This window comes from Hypomesus transpacificus, chromosome 6 (assembly GCF_021917145.1).
Source record: "Hypomesus transpacificus isolate Combined female chromosome 6, fHypTra1, whole genome shotgun sequence".
Lineage (NCBI taxonomy): Eukaryota > Metazoa > Chordata > Actinopteri > Osmeriformes > Osmeridae > Hypomesus > Hypomesus transpacificus.
The window spans coordinates 3658309-3677868 of record NC_061065.1 but is presented as its reverse complement, the minus strand read 5'-3'; the positions used below and the strand labels follow the sequence as shown (position 1 = coordinate 3677868).

General features: G+C 42.8%; 1 protein-coding gene across 1 annotated transcript in view; it reads left to right on the top strand.

The window, feature by feature from the left end:
• The first annotated feature begins 7668 nt into the window (after positions 1-7668).
• lrfn2b (leucine rich repeat and fibronectin type III domain containing 2b) overlaps positions 7669-19560 on the top strand; it is a 50009-nt gene continuing 38117 nt past the window's right edge. Inside the window, exon 1 of the mRNA XM_047021287.1 lies at positions 7669-7747. The gene's annotated coding sequence lies outside the window, so the exon portion shown is untranslated. The remainder of the gene's footprint in view (positions 7748-19560) is intronic.

The following is a 19560-nucleotide window of genomic DNA, read 5'->3' as shown; positions in this document are numbered from 1 at the left end:
CAGATGATACTATTTGAATTGCGATTCCATCTGAGATAGCTACTGCTGGTAACGTTGTTGCTAAATGCCTGAAAATATCACAAGAAGGGAAAAACTTACAATGGCGTTTAAATCATAGAGATTAGGTCAATTTTTACACCGGTCTGCCAAATATATTCGTTTTGATTCAACTATGAGGTTGCTGATCACCATTCCCTCTTGCAGGGGAAATGACGAGACTATTTCATTCTACTCTTCACTCTTAGTATTTTGAGTTGTAAATGAGCAGAAAAAAAATATGCTTTTAAATCTATGTAATCTTAATAAATAATAAGTAGGCTATGCATTTTAATATAAAATATACCGAAATATCAGTTGTAAAATGTGATTTAAATACGGACCCCTGCAAGTAAGCAAGCACACCCTACAATTTCCCCAGAAATTGTACCCCCTCTAGTTTCTATTAGTTTTTCTATTTTTGGGGGCCCCTGTCAGTCAGGGGCCCTTAGAATCGTCCTAGCTTTCCCCCCCTATACAGCGCCCCTGCCCAGGAGTAGATGCCAAAAACACATGGTGACATAACCAAACATTTGATGACATTGTCTCCCTCTGTCAGCTGTTTATTGCTAAGCTCGATATGGATGTTGTATCATAAACTGGGTTATGTTGACGATACACACTGTTCATTTACACTTAGTGTATGATTCTCTCATGATGACTGAATATATGATATAGAGTGGATTTCACTAAGATGTGGTTGGATATGTCTGGTATGGATGATTAATTCATACAGTCTCATGTCTCTGATAAATTTTTTAACAACTATAGGAGCATCTTACATCTCCATCAGCGGTGGCCAGCGGAAAATGGCAAGACATGTTTTGAAAAATTTAGATGGTGAAAAACAGGAGTATGCAGAGTACTGTAGGAAACATATTGTATGTGTGTGGACAGTGGAATTGTCCGTGTCACAAAGTCAAAGAAACCTGGAGGGTGAATCCTAGGGTACTGACTGTCATTTGACCCCCAAACTATTTTCAAGTTCTCTAACAGTTTTTCACCTCTTATTACTGTAGCTTTAAGCAACTGAGTACCTGGTACTCACATTGCAGTAGATTTCCATGTCCATTTTTCGACCCTGGGTCATGTATTCACTCTACCACAGGCATAGAAATAGCATGTTTTTGCATGACTGGATACTCGGTGAAGCCTGAAATTCATCATGCACAAAACTAAACAGGATAGGCAGGTGAGAGTATGTATGGCAGTCTCTTTGTAATGCTGGTAGCCTAGTAATATTTATAACAGCATAGAACTGACCCACAAAAAAAGTCAGCTGGTACCAAGGACTGATTCTGAACTCTAAAAATGTTTGTAGGAGATTTAACTGTGAAATGACTTAATCAGACAGCTTCCTTCTAAGATTGAATTCTAATGAATTTAAACTGACAATATAACCTTCGTTTTCAATCATCCAAGCTGCTAAAGCCATTAAACGAAATATTAATCTCCTTTCCTCTGTCAGTCAGTCAGTCTGTCTGTCTGTCTGCCTTTTACTTTCTATCTCGTTCTCTCTCTCGAACACACACAAATAACACAAGCCCACACTCACACACACAGCAACAACACCATGGATGCCAATTTATCAAGACCCAAGCAGTCGGCAAAGTCGGACATGCAGAGGCAGGCAGCATTACTGATGAAAAATGAGTATGAATGCTGTCAGGAAAGTGGGTCAGCTTGCTCCTGACCATACAGGTCAAAGTGCCAGACTGGGTGAGTTCCTGATAGACCAACAATTAATGAACCTGCCGGATTGACACTATGGAAGAAAAGTGCATGTAGAGCATACAAAGTGATACAGCAGCCTTTAATTACAATTAACTCTGCATCCTTGTCTCCCTCGCAACACTTTGTTTTCAGGAAGGGCATTTTTTGAAGCAAGATATGTCACATCAGAGCGAAACTTATAATAATAAGACGACTTTGTGTTTATACAATTAGATCAATAAGGCCTTATAAGCCACTTGTTATCAGGGAATACAATCATGTGAAGCAGGATTGATTGTCTAGATACATACCTCTGACATGTTGATGAAACATAGATCAACCTATATTTTACGATGTTCTGGAGGCCTGCAAACCATGAAAGCACAGTTTATGTAAACATGAAAACATGTAGGCTACATAGATGTGTACGTTAAGCTTGCAAAGCCAAATGTATCTACAAGATAGATCAAATCAGCTTTTTGTTTTGATCCCAGATATGCCCTCACAAGGGTGTGTTGATATGTTGATGATGGAGCTGTTTTAATCCCTCTGAGTAGGATAGAAGATGACCAATAATGTATGTCAGCACAAAAACATGCAGTACACTTACTAAGTAAATGACCAAGCACCTTAGGTTAAAGTCTAAGTTTGCAAACAACCCAGATATGCTTCACTTGGGAAATTACATTAATTCCAACAGAGGCCGAGATGAGATGTAAGCTACTGTCTGAAGGTACCATGGCCCTAAACCAATCACAGCATGAGAATCATTAAGAACTACAGAAAAAAAGCACACAGCCACTGCATATCATTCACAATACTACTATTATCATATGTTCTGTTATAATGTCTAGTATGAGCGTCTGCTAAAAATGACTAAATGTAGTATAATTCAAATGTCCAGAGAGGATTATTTTGCTAATATGTAAGTAGTAGTTTTAAATCCAGGGCTAAAGAATTGTTCAAATTAGGTGTAAACTGTGAAGTCAGTGCAATGTAGATTATTCTCAGTGTTGTAAATGGCCATTGAATTGCAATGGAAAAGGAACAGCCAAATTCTACAGTCATTGATCAATCTAGTTGCAGAATTGTTAAGCCTGATAGCTTCACTTGGGTGAGAATGGGTCCCAGAAAAGATGAATGGACCATTTAAAGTTGTTGTGAAGTCCATTTAGGTCAGTAACATCCCACGTATGTTAAATGAGGGTCCTGCTGAAGTGAGGGAGGTGTGAAAGGTAGTTCTAGACCCTTAATCACATTTAGCAGGATCACAGCCCTAGATGGAGTCAGCCAAAATAACTGTTCAAACGGAATGTTCTGTGTCAGCCCACAGCAAGGAAACAGCAATAAAGAGAAGCCCCAAAAAGTCACCTCATCTCTGAACCTTGTTTCCATTCACCTTTCTTGTCATTGAGTTTGTTTATAGCAGCAGTTTCTTGTGAGTCTGGGTCTATAAACCCAGAAACAGTGTGAGAGGCACTGGGAGAGGAATTACAGGGAGGAAAAGGTCCAGCCGAGATCAGCTGTGATTCAGCACCACCAGAGAGTCACTGATGATAGGGATATTTTCCCCTTCATCACCAAAACATATTCAAATATACTTGTGCTGAAACAATAACAGTGGAACAATGCAAAGGATACAAACCAGTTACAAATGTGGTGCCACTAGTTTGACAAAAAGCATCAGTTTTCAAATAGAGGAATGTGAAGCTCATTTCATATACTATCAGTCTCCTGTAACTGCACGTTATTTTGATACGTATAATGGAGATATTGGGATTTCCTATCAGCTTTGCTGATATGAACCTAACAGTTTTCTGTTCTGTTTAATGGGAAACTAGATATGTATGTTATCATCTTTCACTTATGAATTTAAAAAATCATTACATCATCCATCATACACATCAGACACAATTAAAGTCACAATTGGCAGCGAATTATAAATATCCCCTCACTTTGCATCACAGATGAGCGACACATGCCACATCTGATCCAATACTAATTTAAACATCCAACTGAATAGAGAAAAAAAAGCCTTACCTGTTGGAAGTAATTTCCCCTTTGTTCTTAGAGCAGTATGTTCCATGAGTTTTGGTTTGGAGAATCCTTTCAAGTCATGAAAGGTCAGTCCACCTCACGATGATGGGGGTGAATGTTTCACCTACAGACAAAAACTATTAATGCATGTACATTGATTAAAGCAGTTGCTCACTGCCTGTGCATTTCCCACAAGGACATCTGCCTTTCCCGTTGTAATCACCATAACCATGATTAGGACAATTTGCCATAGCTGCCACATTTAAAGGAGAGTCTCCAGGAGAGCAGGAGCAACTTTGTGGATTAGGGCTCTCCAAGATGAGGACGCCACATTAACCTCTAGTTCTCCCAATGTTTAAGCCTTCAGAAAACACATCCCACTGATGTCAGGAGATTTACACTGAAACGGACAGAGCAAAAAAAAAAGATGGCCACTTTATTGTGATAGGTGTTTTATATCAGAGTCACATCTGATATCAAACAGAGATGGGTGGGAGTGGTGACGGAGAGAGAAAGGGAAGCTTGAAAAGAGAGAGAGAGTTAGACGGAGAGAGGCACAGGGACAGGTCGGAGGGAGACGATCGATGCAATTTCCACGGACAGCACCATTGTTCCTATTCCAGGCATCGGGGTGATTCAGCACCATGGACAGCTACAGAGTACAGCCCCGGTGAGAGCATTGGAAATACACATCATAAATTCACACATTGCAATTGTCCATATGACTTTCCATGTGGCAGACAAAGTGTGGGGGATGAAAAGGAAACCCATACTCTGCCGCTGGCTTTTGAAGTGCCAGGTTCCCTGCAGAGCTTTGTAATCAGTGGGCGGTGTTGGCTTTGGCGCTTCCCACCAAATCTCAAGGGTCCCCTGTTGCTCCTCCAACAAGCGGTCTTATTGCAAGTGACACAACAAATGTATTACTCACAATAGGTTTGGTGTATCCACCCACAACCACTTATCTCTCGATGTCAAACGGCCGTAGTCTGACCAGCAGTGGAAGAGGTCCTCGGTGACAACTTAGAACAGGGATTATAGATGACCGATGTGGGCTACAGCCAGCAGTCAGGTCACTAGAAATCATAAAAGGAAGACAGTAAGTGGACTAATGGATCATACAAGGGCTCATATGACCGGCTTGACCCTTTCTTTTGATGTAGACTAGATGAACCAGATGCCATGCAGCTTTTGCATAATCTTATAGGGAGGGCATGCATTTGAGAGTGTGGGTGAGTGTATGTGTGTGTGTTTCAATAAGGCTGTGCTGCTAATCCACAGTGCTACAGGAAGCCCCCAAGGCTACTGTCAAGGCCGAATGAGCCTGACCCGTAATCCCAGACAAATTGCATGCACTCTCATCTCATTCCACCTATCATCAATGCAGTGGACACTGCTGGTAGATTTAATCCATTTATCCTCTGAAGACCTTCACAAAGAGCCTTGTGCACCAAAAAAACAGACCCAAACTTGAAAGAGCGGGACCCTGAGTTTGCAGAAGGTAAACACAATGGACAGATCCGTTTGCGGGTGGGGGATGAAGAAGCTATTGTGCCACAAGCACACAGCAAAGGAGCCTGTTTTCTCTGGATCCCCGCCCCAGATGTTAGTGTTGATAGCATGGCCTGGCAGGCCCCTGAGGACACTGGGTAAACATATTGTATCTAGATCAGGAACTGAGAAGATGGTGAGGAAGATTACATTGAGGTCAGTGTCAAAGCTGAAGGGGTCAGAGCTGTTCCACCGACATGGAACCGTTTCAGGGTCACTTCAAGAAATCAGACAAAACAACGCATTTTCAAGGCTGCTACCCTGTCTGGATCAATGATTGCTTTCAATCTGCACATCTGTTCCATATTAGATGGGACCAAGCCTCCAACAAAGTCTCAGCCATGGCTGGTTTAACCATATGTTACAGTTTGAGGACTACAGTATTTTTAATTTGACACCACCGAGAATGGTGGACACTAAAAGGGTTCACAAGTTTTACATTATGCTACTACCCCTTCATACTGTATCCTAATTAAAAATCTAAGGTACATAGCATAGCTGTCATTTAGGCAATAGTCATTTGAATGGGAACATAATTTGACTTTAAAAGTGTGGCATTATCTGACAATACATGCACACACACACTGGCAGGCTGAAGATTCATGCCATACAGTACATCCTCTGTGTTTTACATGATCAGTGTCTCTTTTAGACATAATAGTACATTATCGTGTTTACCCTATTGAATCAGTGATCAACAAAATTCCACCTATAATCTCTCCAGGTAAAACAAAACCCATTTGGGTAAGGGTAAGAAGTCAGGCAAATTTGCAGACCATGTCAGTTGTATCCAAGCAGTTGAACAGAAATGCTAATCCAGTTATAATAGGCACTGATCCATATTACAACAATGGAGGAGGAGATTAAACAGCAAGGAGCAATGCATGTTAGTGGACCTCTCCTGGTTGTTGAGACTTTGTCTCTTCTCCATATGACAAACAACATGTCACAGCTTTAGCCTAAGCTGTTTGGTTTTGACTATTTAACTTGTTTGGCAAGGAGTGTCATGATACAAGCATTGAATATGTCTTCCTTGCCTCAAGGTATCATATTGTGTCATACAACAAATACATAGAAATTAAAACATTCTCAAACTCTACACACAGTTTCTTCTTGCTTTGGCAAACTGGAGATTCAAATGCTCTCAACAAAGAGGGGTATGTCTTACGTTATACCGTGTTGATTCTTAAAGCACATTTGCCATCTTAAACTTCAAAGTCTTTGGGTGTTTACGAGTTTACGGTCATCTGCAAAATTGCATTGACTCACCATACCAAAAACACCTCTGAATATGAGAGGATTTCAAATTCCTCTTGACAGGTTGGCATGATGCCATGACTGCCAACTCATCGCCCTCCTACACATCTATAAACACCCCACACTCTTGATATCATTTACTTCAAGATGAGCAGTAAATTGCATAAACCACAGTGACCAGATGAGGTATGGTGGCGTTTTGTCAGTTGCTCTTACTTTTTATACAATTAGTTTTCTGCAGGCGAGCACGAGAGTAAAAACTGAAACTATAATATTTGATATGTGCATGGAGCCTTAAAGCCAGATTCCCTCAGAGAGAAACACGCAAGCTTATGTCTACACTCTAACGTTAATGATGCCATGTAGACTTCCCTTGTACAGAACAGTAAGCCCCCCCAGCGTACTCGATTTGAATGCATGGAACCCATCTAGTCAGAAGTAATACACGTTGCATATAATACACTATCATCAATGTTACCGTGCAGTTACACACGAAGGGTATTGTGTAAGGTTGTCGTGGGCCGTCAGTTTCTCCTCTCTCTGCTCCATGGCTAAGGAGGCAGGTTGTGTTGTGCCACCTAGGGACAACAACGATCAGTTGTTCTCTATTTTGAGGCACAGAGCGAAGCAAGCGGATGCACATTTGCAGATGGTGTTTTCTGTGCTTTAAATATATCCATGTGACAAATTAATACAGAACGATATCTTTTAGAAAGCCCAAATGGATTGTTGCGTCTCGTCTAGCTTGCGTTCTAGCCGTTTTAAACCTACTTTTTAACCCGTGAGTGGATACCGACTTTTCAAGGACGATATATAACTATATAATCGACAGAGTAGTGGAAAGGCGATCCTTTCCATGTCTTGTGATATGATTTTTTTTTGTATTCACACGTTGAACAAAGTCTTAATTTGAGGAGTCAATATTGCGCCCTCGTCTCAAACTGCCCAAGTAGCACTCTACATGCGGTGACATCTGTCATAGACTGAGCTGTCTTCATAGTCTCTCCTACCAGATCGAGTGACCAGGACTGCTCGGAAACTCGTTCAAATTTTGGAAATTACACGTTCCTGGAGTAATGGCGAAATAAAAACAAGGATGCCGAAGATGCGCCATCCAGTTGACGGACAACCGATGTGCAAAGGTGTATTATGAGCGGTAAGTAAGTAGAGAGGTGTCTTTTTCTTGTCTGAATCAAATTTCATAAATAGGCTATAACTCCTTTCAGCGAGTTTACTTGTGGTGAAAACCTAGGCTTAGCGTTAATTGCTCAATACTTTGCATATACTAAAAGCCTATCAGCCGTTCTTGAAAAATGTCTGAACTGAATTGTTGAAGTTGGTATTGACCATACAGCTGAAAATGTTTTTTTATTGAATGTTGAAAGCAGGCAACTGCCAATTTATTTTTTTCACTTGCTCCCCCACCCTATATGGCACGGTCGTCACATGTAGCTGTCATAAAACATTGTAAATCTATTCAATAAAGATTGGATCATGCGGAGGTTAAAACAAATGTTATTTGAATTATTTAATTACATCCACTAAAATATCAGACTTCTTGGTTTAGATGGGGCTCCACTGCAATCGCAAACCTGCCGTTTGATTCCATTACTCGTTTTAATCAAATACTCATTGCAACAAAACGATTGTAGCACCTGTATTTTGTATTTACATGTCAATCACCTTTCTGTCTGCTTAAGATATCTCAGGATCTAATTCCATCAGATGTTTTGCCTACTCGCAAGGACACACCTTAATACAACATGCACCTGCAATAATACACATTGGTCACACATTATTGCCTGCAATTGACACACGAAGTGCTGCTCATTAGAAAATGCGCATCAGCAATATGATATCCATGAGATGGGGGAAAACTAGAACAGGCTCCATGCCTGGTAATTGGTTGGATATTCCTCAAGTCACACCTTGAAGAACCGACCAGGGGAATTTGGATATGGCCCCTGTGTTTTCTAATGGGACGTGCATAACGTTGAGTTGTGTTGTAATGAGTTTCCTTGCATTTTATAATAGCATACCCCAGTGGGGGTGAGGGTTTATACTAGTAGCCTTTGAGTTTCAGGATAAAAATTCCAGATTGTTTTGCCCCAAACACCACGGCCTTTGCCGTTGAGCTCAGTGCATCTAAACCAGGTGAGACAATAGGATTGCAGGGCTTTAGAGGTAACTGACCTTTACTTTTTACTTGAGACTTAAAATCAAGTCAAAAGTGAAAGGGAGTCACATGATTAAGGAAAATAAACTGAGTTCATACCAGTGTGAAACCATTCCCTTTGTCGGTCAGCCAGACCTGTGAAACCACACAACCCAGCTACATGCCAGCCTCAAGACATGGGCAGGTAACCCTGTCTTTTCAGTAGCTGTTCAAGACACTCTCAGCTGGCAGGCAAGCAAAACCTCTAGCAACAACCTCACTGTCTGCTGTTTAAGAGATGGCCTTTGGCTCACAAGGATTAGAGTCCTGTCCCTAATTGACTTACTGTTAACTCTTTCACACCCCACAAATACACACCCATGGATTTCGGTCACAGGGTAATATGGGCTCCACAGATCACAACTCAGTCAGCACATTGGGACTGAGGCAGTGCCATGGCCCACTCATTCATTTGCAGTAAAGAGTTTGAGAGATTGTCCTTCTCTCTTGTCCCACACTGTTCGGTGTATAAAATAAATGCTTGGACATGTGCCAGTGAAACTGCTAATCTCTTAGTAATCACAGATTAAATCCCCTTTCTGCTTTGAAGGGGTGGTTTCACCACTGCATGAAGCTAAATGGAATGTGGACATGAATTTCTGCAACAGATATATAGTGTATATAGACTGTATATAAGTGTGTGTGTGTGTGTGAGACATATAACACACACGTGTGTCAGGAGGAAATAGCAGGAGATCACATTCAAAAGATCAGCGGAAAGGTATTTTTAAAACGGTATTGTTGAGCAGTAATTGGGACACTGACATGATGAGGTGGTTTGTCAGCATCTGATATTCACATTATTCTCTCCCATCCTGAGGGTTTGGATAAATACTCTGGCTTGTATGCAGTCTTCTATTCCTTCAGTAATTGTATTCAGATGACAATATTAGAGCCTGTCTCATGAGCATACTTGATCCCCAGTGCGTACACATTTGTCATTATTGGTCTTTTTACGTTAAATATCCTGTGGATTGGTTGGCGCCAAGGCAGGTCTTTGGGCTCTCAAATAATACCGGCCTAAGCAGCCCCTGGGCCTTTCAGCGGATCTGCTAGCTATAAATAATGGCACATAGGTCACCATGCTCCTAGCTGACGCACTCTAAGCCCCATCCTTAGCTGCACAGGGGCCCACAGAGAGCTCAGCGCTGTGTCGTCTGACTGAGTGGCTGAACAGCGGGCAATCCAGAGTGCAAGGAGATTGAAGGCAGGCCTCAGGCACGCCTCACGATATGTCTTCATCCCTCTTATCATCTTAGTCATCATAGTTTTGTCACTATCACTGTCTGCAACCATGTCTGCCTCCATTCTCACTGAACTTGGACACTTGGCAAGCAGCCTTTTGACCTGGCAGGAAAATAAGGGCATGATTATATTATTTGGCCTAATTTATTTCTGACTTTGCAGGCCCTCAGCTTGGAAGCCTACCAGCATCACTTCGGGACCAATAAATACTGGTTGCTGAGCAGGATATCCATTGTAATAACCGTGCAGTCTTTAACAGCAGCTATAGGGACACATAAACGACTTGCTTTACGACCAGCATGCCTGACATCATGTGCATTATGGGAAAACAAACTTGAAACTGCACATTTACAAGCCAGTTTTTCTTGTTAACGTTCGTATTCCCACCAGTGTTTTACTAAGTAAAACACTAGCAAGTTCATTTCAATATTCCTGGTACAGCCAAGATAATAAAAACAAAAACACAATAGTGTTCGGTCATAAACAACACGTAGCAACATTGTTTGTTTTCTCTTGATGGCTGATATAAAGCCAACTTTCAAATCCTTTGATACATCTGATACTACACAGGATCCAATGTTTTTTTTATGGATTCAATATGTTTATTATGTTGACTGTATGCACCTGCCCACCAAAGTAAATTCCTTGTTTACACTTACTTGGCGATTAAACCCAATTCTTATTCTGATTCAGTAGATCATTAGTAGGCAGAAGTGCAGCATGTTGCAAACAACAAGTCTTCTGTACAGCAATTTGGGCCACTGATTGAAGGTTGTGTCTATTATCTGGGAGGAAAGCCTTCTGCAGAAGTCAAAGTGTTCTGTCTGTGGATTTTCATAGCCTAGCTTTGGCTTGAATACAGTAAATCTTGCTCCAGTTCAGAGTTGGACTCTGTGTGATGGCAGAGGGTATTCCCTGTAACTGCCAGTGAGGAGTTAGCCGGCATGTCAGTCACTGATGCCCAGCGTCGGTCTGAAGGGAAGAAAAGGCTCAAGAGATGAAGAGCAGCGCTGGGCCCCAAACATCCTCACATACAGCCCTGTCTTCCTGACTGATTCCACATGTCAGACAAGACTGGGGTGTCATTTGTTGGTCTAGATACTGCCATGTCCCCTCATTTGCCATTGTTTCTGTCCTTGGACAAGAATCCCTGAAGCTACGGTTAGATACTGGTGCCTGCCAATATCTCCAACTACCTTTTCTTCAAGAAAATCACCAGGATACTGGCTGTTGTGTGTTAGTTGGGTAATGTTCAGAGGCGTTGTTCATGCCACACAGAGCAGTGGGAGACTGCTGCAGGAGAGGGGGAAGTCACATGTAATGAGTCACATAACTGGTGAGGTGATAAGCTTTGTAGCAAGGCTTCCATTCCCACCATGATAAAAACACCACCTATGGAAATTAACTTGCGATAATCTGAGTCACACCATGGTTTAAAGATCTTTAACGTTTCATCTTCAAAGATCCAGTAAAGAGTTCTCTACAAACTACTGTAATGTTATTGTATCGACTGTCTTTAGAAACAAGGTCCCGAAGCGGTGGGCTGTCCTGACATTGAGCTTGCAAGAGACATGAATGAAATGTTTTTAGTGGTCAATATGGTTTGGTTGTTCGTTTACATGTTTCGGCCAGTCAATTTATGGTCCATCTATAGTCCATTTGAGTATGTCAGAAGGGAGATTGGGTTATAGTAGAATAATGCCTGCTGTCTATACATGTACTCAGCTCTATCTCTGGACAAAACATAATCCTCTGTCTCTCTGGAGGCTTTCGGTGCATAGGACCCAGGCCAAAGCCCTCTCTCATTTATTCATGATATTTAGATCCCCTTCTCATATGGACAACCCAATCCTTGGACTGGCAGGTCAGCACTTAGAGAGCTAGAAAGCAATCCCAACAGAATTGTTTTCCCAGACTTGTTTCTTTTCCTCTGATCATCTGATACATTTCTTGTTTGCCAGTAAGGATATGTGATTCACTGTGTGTGTGTGTGTGCTGTACTGTACTGTACAGACCTGAGTCGTCTGCCTGTGAAACTGATTACCATATCATCTTTGCCCCAACGTCGGTGAGTGGTGACTCCCGGGCCTACTGCTGTTTCCTTATACCAACGCATTTTCTGCAACATCAGTCATACTTCATATCAAATCCCCAGGCTTGTAAAGAAGACCTGATCGTCTTCGGAATTGAGGTCAAACTAAAGGAATTCATAGAAGAGTAAGATACGCTGTGCTTCTTAGATGGTATCTGTTCAATTATGTTCAATATCAAAACATTGCTGAAATAACTCCATCTACATAATGAGCTTCATACTTCATGTGAGACTGTTGAAAGTAAAGCTGTGTCCTCTTTAGTGTGATTACAGTTTGGGGCATCACAGCTGGAACAGGAGGTACATCTCTCTTGTCTTTCTCATTGACTCGTATGGGAGTCTGAGATGGCCGAGGGGGGTTAAACGATATAAAATAAATAAATTGAGCTATGTCTTCTCTGCCGGAAACAAATCCTTATGTCAGCTCTTCTGCACGAGGCCATGAAATGAAATAGTCTAAGCCATAGATATACCGTTGCTCTAGTCAGCCTTTGTGTAATTTTCTAAAGATCCATTTTGCAACAAGGGGCCAGACCTCAGCAACTTTGCTCTGGCTGTGCTCATTTAAAGGTTCTCCATCAATGCAGAGAGACACTTAAGGACGGCTGGAGGGACAAACAACTACAGAAATAGAGAGACAGCGAGAGACAGACAGAAATATTGATGGGAAAAAATACAACAAAGACTTAGCGGTGAGAGAAAAAAGAAGGGATGAGTCACTGAGATGACAACAAATGTTGTGTTTCAATTTCAGTAATACATACAACTGGTCTGCAAAGAAAATCTGAGTGAGACAGTCGCCGGATAAAAGGAGGGGTACACAGCGAGGGGCACATGGAAAAATGTGCAGAGCACCGGGCGGAGATGCAGGAAGCGAGGGAAGAAAGAGAGGAGTGTTGTTTGGGCGTTGCGTAAGCGTCTCATTACCAGGCCTATCAGAGGGGTAGTGTGTCTGTGTCTGCGTGCCGCAGCTGACCCGCTGCCACACGCTGCTCTGTGCCCCTTGAGCCAATTAGAGGCTCGGCTGGCTCATTTCCTCTGAGCAGCACCTCAGTGTGCCACTGCATGCTGAGTGGCTGGGAACCGCATCTAAACCGAGATGCCTTATCCTGTGCGAGCCACACTGAGCGCACTGGACTTGGAAGCGATTAAATATCCGGCAGCATGGCACGTGTGGGATGTATTCATATGTCTCCATAAATGTTTCCACCAATGTAAACTTGAGTGTTCAAAAATGGTTACCGGAACTAAGTGTGAGGGGGATGTGTGTGGGAGGGTGGGGGGGGGGTGGGGATTCTTGTGATCTCTCATGTGCTCATGGTAGTTTGCATGCTAATGTTGGTTAACATTTAGGTAGCCTGGCGTAATATATGTCTTGGTGGGATTCACGTAAACAAGTGTTACTTGCGTGCTGTACTTGTGAAGTTGTGCAATACAATAAATAGATATATTAGGAAAAGGAACCTTGAGATTGTATAGAAAATCGTATAGCATGCATCTTTAACCATGAGAAAAGTGAGTAATGGGCCTTAAGAGTATAAGTTTCACAGACTACACAACTTGTGTTTTATTCCCCCATTGAATGAAGCATTGTTTTAGTCTTGATAACACACATTTTTGTCCTATGGATTGATCAGTTAGTGTAAAGGTACACCTTTAAAGAGCAACAACACAGGCATCTTGGAAACCTGATTCACATTTATTTGTCCTAACTGGCTTGTAACCTGAGTACTCTGCGAAGCGGGTATGTCCTCAGGGAAGCACTGAATGAATATCTGCCCCTTCAGGATAGCGGTTCTTGGCAGAGTTTACCAGTAGGACTGATGTTGTCCCCGCCCCAATCTTCTACTGTTTTTTGTTTTACTGTCATGACATTTGTATTGTCTGTCATGAATAGTTTAAACTTTAAAGAATCAACCCCTGCATCTCTGTAGAGCTGCTTGTACTCAGCAGAACCGCTCAAACGATGGCCTGTTCAATCAAATGGTTAAAAGACAGACAAGACATTTCGGCAGAATTGCAAGCACAATATTACAGTAAGACAATATGCTTTGTTTTCATTTGATGTCGTAGGTTTACATTTTTTTGCTGACAGCCAGCACAGCTAAGTCTTGATATGCATAACGTTCAGAGAGAAGCAGATCATTAAAAGTGTCATTCTTAAGCTGTTCCAACATCCAGACTTGTGGGGGAGAGCTATTCTAGGCCATTACTTGTTTATGGCAATTTGCTCCTACAGCCCCATTGTGTAATTGATATCACTGCATAGCTGCATAGCTGTTGATGTGAGGCAAGCCCTGAAAGAGGACAGAAGTGCCCAGGGGACCAGTGCAGCAAAAAAATGAAAAGCTTTGATGTCAAGCTAATGGTGGAGGAAGAATTCAACCTACATACTGCCTGCAAAGAAGAAACATAAGTGTTTGCCATTCATGGCACTCTTTAGTTGTGTGCTTGGGTCTATGGGCGAGCATTAGCCTGTTTGTGTGTTGTATATATAATTCGACTGTGAGCACTTGATAATGAGTCTGTTAGTTTGTGTGTGGGGAGTGTGTGTGCAAGTTTAATGTTGTCCTCTGTGTCATTGTTCTAGGGTATGTGTATTCAAGCATCAACCTGTTTGTATAAAAGTGTGTGTTTACGTGCTTGGGTTTTACTTGGGAGACCATGAATCTGTGTTTGTGTGCGCTGGGTGTGTGGGCAAGTCATATGCATGGGTGTGTGCACATGAGGGCATGTGAGCTGTATGGGGATCGTTTTTGGCTACTGTCTTTAATGTTTCTTTCTGGCACAGTAGTACAGTGTGTTATGCTGTTGAGAAGGGCTGTTGTTGTTCGGATTCTTTCCTTTCACTCAAGGGACGCCCTGGCCCTTAATGCTTTTAAATGGGTTCTAAATGAGAACTTACAACTGAGGTGCAGTAATCAAGACATAAATTAGTGTACAGTAGATGAGACACGGTGATTGCACTAGATCCTGGTATTTCAGAGAGAGAGCGATAATGAGAGACAGAAGGAGAGTAAGAGAGTGAGACAGTGAATAAGAGAGATTAGAGATGGTAGAGAGAGACCACAGAGCATTCCTGACTTCCTCTGCCTCAGGCTGTGCTTGTACTGTGGGACCCCATTTTGTGCCCCGGTCTATCAGGCGCATTAACAATTTAACTTTTCCTTTGAATTATGGCAGCGGACGCCTCATCCAGGGATTAGCCCTGTATCCTCTGGTGTAGCAATCTGCTATCAGGGCCCAGCATTGGCAGGTCTCACTCCAGTTAGCCAGGGTCAAGACGGCGATGTCTCTGTAAGTGCAGGATCAGAGCGGATGCATGAACATTGTCGAGCCGGTATCCCTCCTGGGATTTCCCAGATCTCCCAGTTCACTGTCTTTAGTTCATGTCCTTAAAGGACTGTTTGCAGATGAGCGCTGTTCTTCGGATCGGATCTCAGCAGATGTAACACAGCCAGGTAAACACTTGGATACGATGACTTTTATAACTGACATCACAGCTTTAATCATCTCATATTTTATTGACGTTATTTCATATTTTATAAGCTGGGGCTGTATCATGTTGCGTTCCCCACAGCCCAAAAAAGTTGTTTTTTTACACACACACATACCACACACAAAAACACACAGTGTAACTGTGAACCTTTGATACCAGCTGTGAGCCATGATGGAACATCAAGAGACAAGCGTCATCAGGAAAGTCAATGCCAATTTTTACATGGCGTCGTTAGTGTCAGTGTTGCACCTTGCATTATATTTGTACTCGTTGTCCAAATTAGTCCAGTGGAGCTTAGATACTGGCACAGGCAAAGGCTTTCAGTGTGACAAGGGAAGTCAGCCGACGGGACCCAAAGCACTAATGGCTGGCCGTTGCATTAAACATGGCCCAGCAGGCTTCCATTAGAGACACCCTGTTATTCCCCGCGCCAGGCTGGGGGAGAGCAGAGCAGAGACGGTAGGCCTGGTGGTTCCCTAAGAGCCTCCTCCTCCTCACACACTCCTCCTCCTCCTCACACACTCCTCCTCCTCACACACTCCTCCTCCTCCTCACACACTCCTCCTCCTCCTCACGCACTCCTCCTCCTCCTCACACACTCCTCCTCCTCACACACTCCTCCTCCTCCTCACACTCCTCCTCCTCCTCCTCACACTCCTCCTCCTCCTCACGCACTCCTCCTCCTCCTCACACACTCCTCCTCCTCACGCACTCCTCCTCCTCCTCACACTCCTCCTCCTCCTCCTCACACTCCTCCTCCTCCTCACACTCCTCCTCCTCCTCACGCACTCCTCCTCCTCCTCACGCACTCCTCCTCCTCCTCACACACTCCTCCTCCTCACACACTCCTCCTCCTCACACACTCCTCCTCCTCCTCACACACTCCTCCTCCTCACACACTCCTCCTCCTCCTCACACACTCCTCCTCCTCCTCACACACTCCTCCTCCTCCTCACACACTCCTCCTCCTCACACACTCCTCCTCCTCCTCACACACTCCTCCTCCTCACACACTCCTCCTCCTCCTCACACACTCCTCCTCCTCCTCACACACTCCTCCTCCTCACACACTCCTCCTCCTCCTCACACACTCCTCCTCCTCCTCACACACTCCTCCTCACACACTCCTCCTCCTCACACACTCCTCCTCCTCCTCACACACTCCTCCTCCTCCTCACACACTCCTCCTCACACACTCCTCCTCCTCACACACTCCTCCTCCTCACACACTCCTCCTCCTCCTCACACACTCCTCCTCCTCACGCACTCCTCCTCCTCCTCATGCACTCCTCCTCATCCTCACGCACTCCTCCGTCGCCTCTAGCCCTCTCACTCCAGCTGGTGACAGCGAGTGTAAGACAGCTGGTGTCTCCTGAGCTCACCAAGGTGACATCAAACAGACAGTGTTGGGGAAGGGGGGCGGGGGGGGGCATATATGTAGCTTTGATGCCAAACAGGAAGGAAAATGCGGTGTAAATGTCTTTGAGGCCGTAATCTGACGTTCGCATGTCATGTTTACCACAGAAATGTTATTGGGAATGAAACGAGTGTCTCATGCTGTCAATTTGTCCTTGTGAGCTCTGACTCTGGAGCCTTGACTTGTGAATGGCACTAATCTCCTGTACAAAGACACAATTGTTAGAAGGGCCTTTGACAGACAGTGCTCAGGGCTGTGCTTTCTATACCAAGGTTTACCTGAAGTTGAAATCCAGGGTGGGCTCATCGACTCAGTTCCACGGCATTTAATTGTCTCCGTGATCAGTTCATTCTTGTTTGAATCTGAATCCACGGTAAGGTTGAAATTGATTTCCATACAATTAACATTTCAGATTGTGTTCTTATTCTCTGGTGGTTTTCTGTGGTGTTTTAGGTTTCTTGCTATCAAGATAATAGTAGGTACATATCATTGTACCTACAATTATGACTTGCTTATTTGAGTTCTGTCAAGAGTCTGTTGCAACCTTTGTGTTAAGATAAGACGTACATGTCAACAATGACTAACTGCCACTTGAGTCAAGCTCATTGACAAGTCAAATGTGTTACCTTTAACTATGATTACTCAAGACCAGACACACAATACATGTTAGTGATCCACCTGCTTTCAGTCAATAGCTAACAATGTATGCAAAGTTTCAAGTAACAACCTCTTTTCCCCTTCCTAACATAGACAAATAGATGTAGTGTTAGGTTTAGGTTATGTTTAGGTTCTTAAAAATTCCAACAATGTACTGTTTTGATATTTGCTGAATATTTGCTGATAATGTAACACCCAGCCAATACCAGATGCTGTATCAAGGTACAAAGGCTTACTATATTGGTGGGATATTTACACACCTTGTCAGAATCAACTCATGCAACAGCATGGATAGCTTTTCATTGAGAGTCTTGACGCGGTCTCCATCATTTGCGCCAGCGTTCCAGCAAATATTTAATCAGGGCTATTGACACTGGATTTAGTGAAAATATAAATCAATGGCTGTTTGATCAGTCAGCCATTAACAGTAATAATGAATGAAGGATTCGGTGTAAAGGGAGAATACCGTTCCCTGCCTCCCTTATAAATAAAGCAGTCCAACAGCCTGTTAGGAAGCTCAGCCTATGCAATATTTATGACATTTATTGGCTGCAGAATTAAGTCCAGCTTTCCTGAATTTAATCTGCAGTTGACAAAAATACCAAGGCTAAAGGGGAATGACAGGGGAATACAAATCACCTCTCAGCCACCTGCTGAAAACGGCTTGTGTTTTCCATGAATCATACCACCAAACAGTTATTTGTCTCACTTAACATAAATACCAGTTTCATGTGGCTCTGAGAGCTGTATTGTCCCACTATGTATATATACAAAACCTATTGAAAACAGTTGTACAGCATGTGTCAGGGTTAGGGGTTGTCTTAGACACAACCATTTGTTTTGGTTGTTTAGTTGTTTATTTTACATACAAAAGTATGACAAAGTGTGTTTAGCCCTGCTTGGTGATTGAGCCATTTGATGCAGAGAAATGTTATAAACTTCAAATTGAATCTAATCAACTCTTTACTCTACGCCCACTCATATTTTTGCAATATTCTTGCCCTGCATGAAGGCTTACAATAGAAATACAGAAATGAGTTAGGTAGCTGCACCCAGCCATCATACTGAATAGAGATTTCTACAGTATGTATACATTTCAGTTTCCATCTGCAAGCTCCAGAGCAACCGTGCCCTCCCTGTCCCCTCTCCTTCAGTGCCATGGAATGTCTGCCAACACAATGCTAGTAACCATCATCAATGGAACTCGTTGCCAATTCAAGTCAATTGGTTAAATAGGTCAGTCTATTTATAAGATGTCCTCAGTGTGGAATACCTGCTGAATTTAGGTTACTTTATAAATAGGCTTCAGCCCATTCTCTGTACTTCAATGTGGTTTATAATTAGCCGTGTTTGCACACAGTGGCTCCATGCGGGAACTATTAGTATTGAACCAGATTATAAATAGGCTTTTCATCATCAAAGCTGACTGCCCAGTAGTGGTGACATTTGAGGCGTTTCCCTCTGTACTGTAAATTCAATTAGAGAGAATCATCTTAGTGATCTCTAGAATGTCAACGTAAAAGCAGAGAGAATGCACTACCCTTCTATTTGTAACCTCATTCCTCAAAACGAAAAGCTGTTTTTAAAGAACATCTACGCGCACACGTATGCAGGCGCACACAGATGTGCACAAGTGTTTTCAAAATACACTATTTCATCAAGGTAAATGACGTGGACTAAAGCTTTGATTGCATTAGATCCTGAGTACAGATTTAATCACTGCTCCAGCCCTCTCTTTAAGCCCCTTTTCAATCTAAGTTTAGAACCTTAAGAACAGACCCTCATCAGTGTCCCAGGGTCTGGAGCGTACATCTAACTCCAGGAAGTAGCACTGTCACACAGGG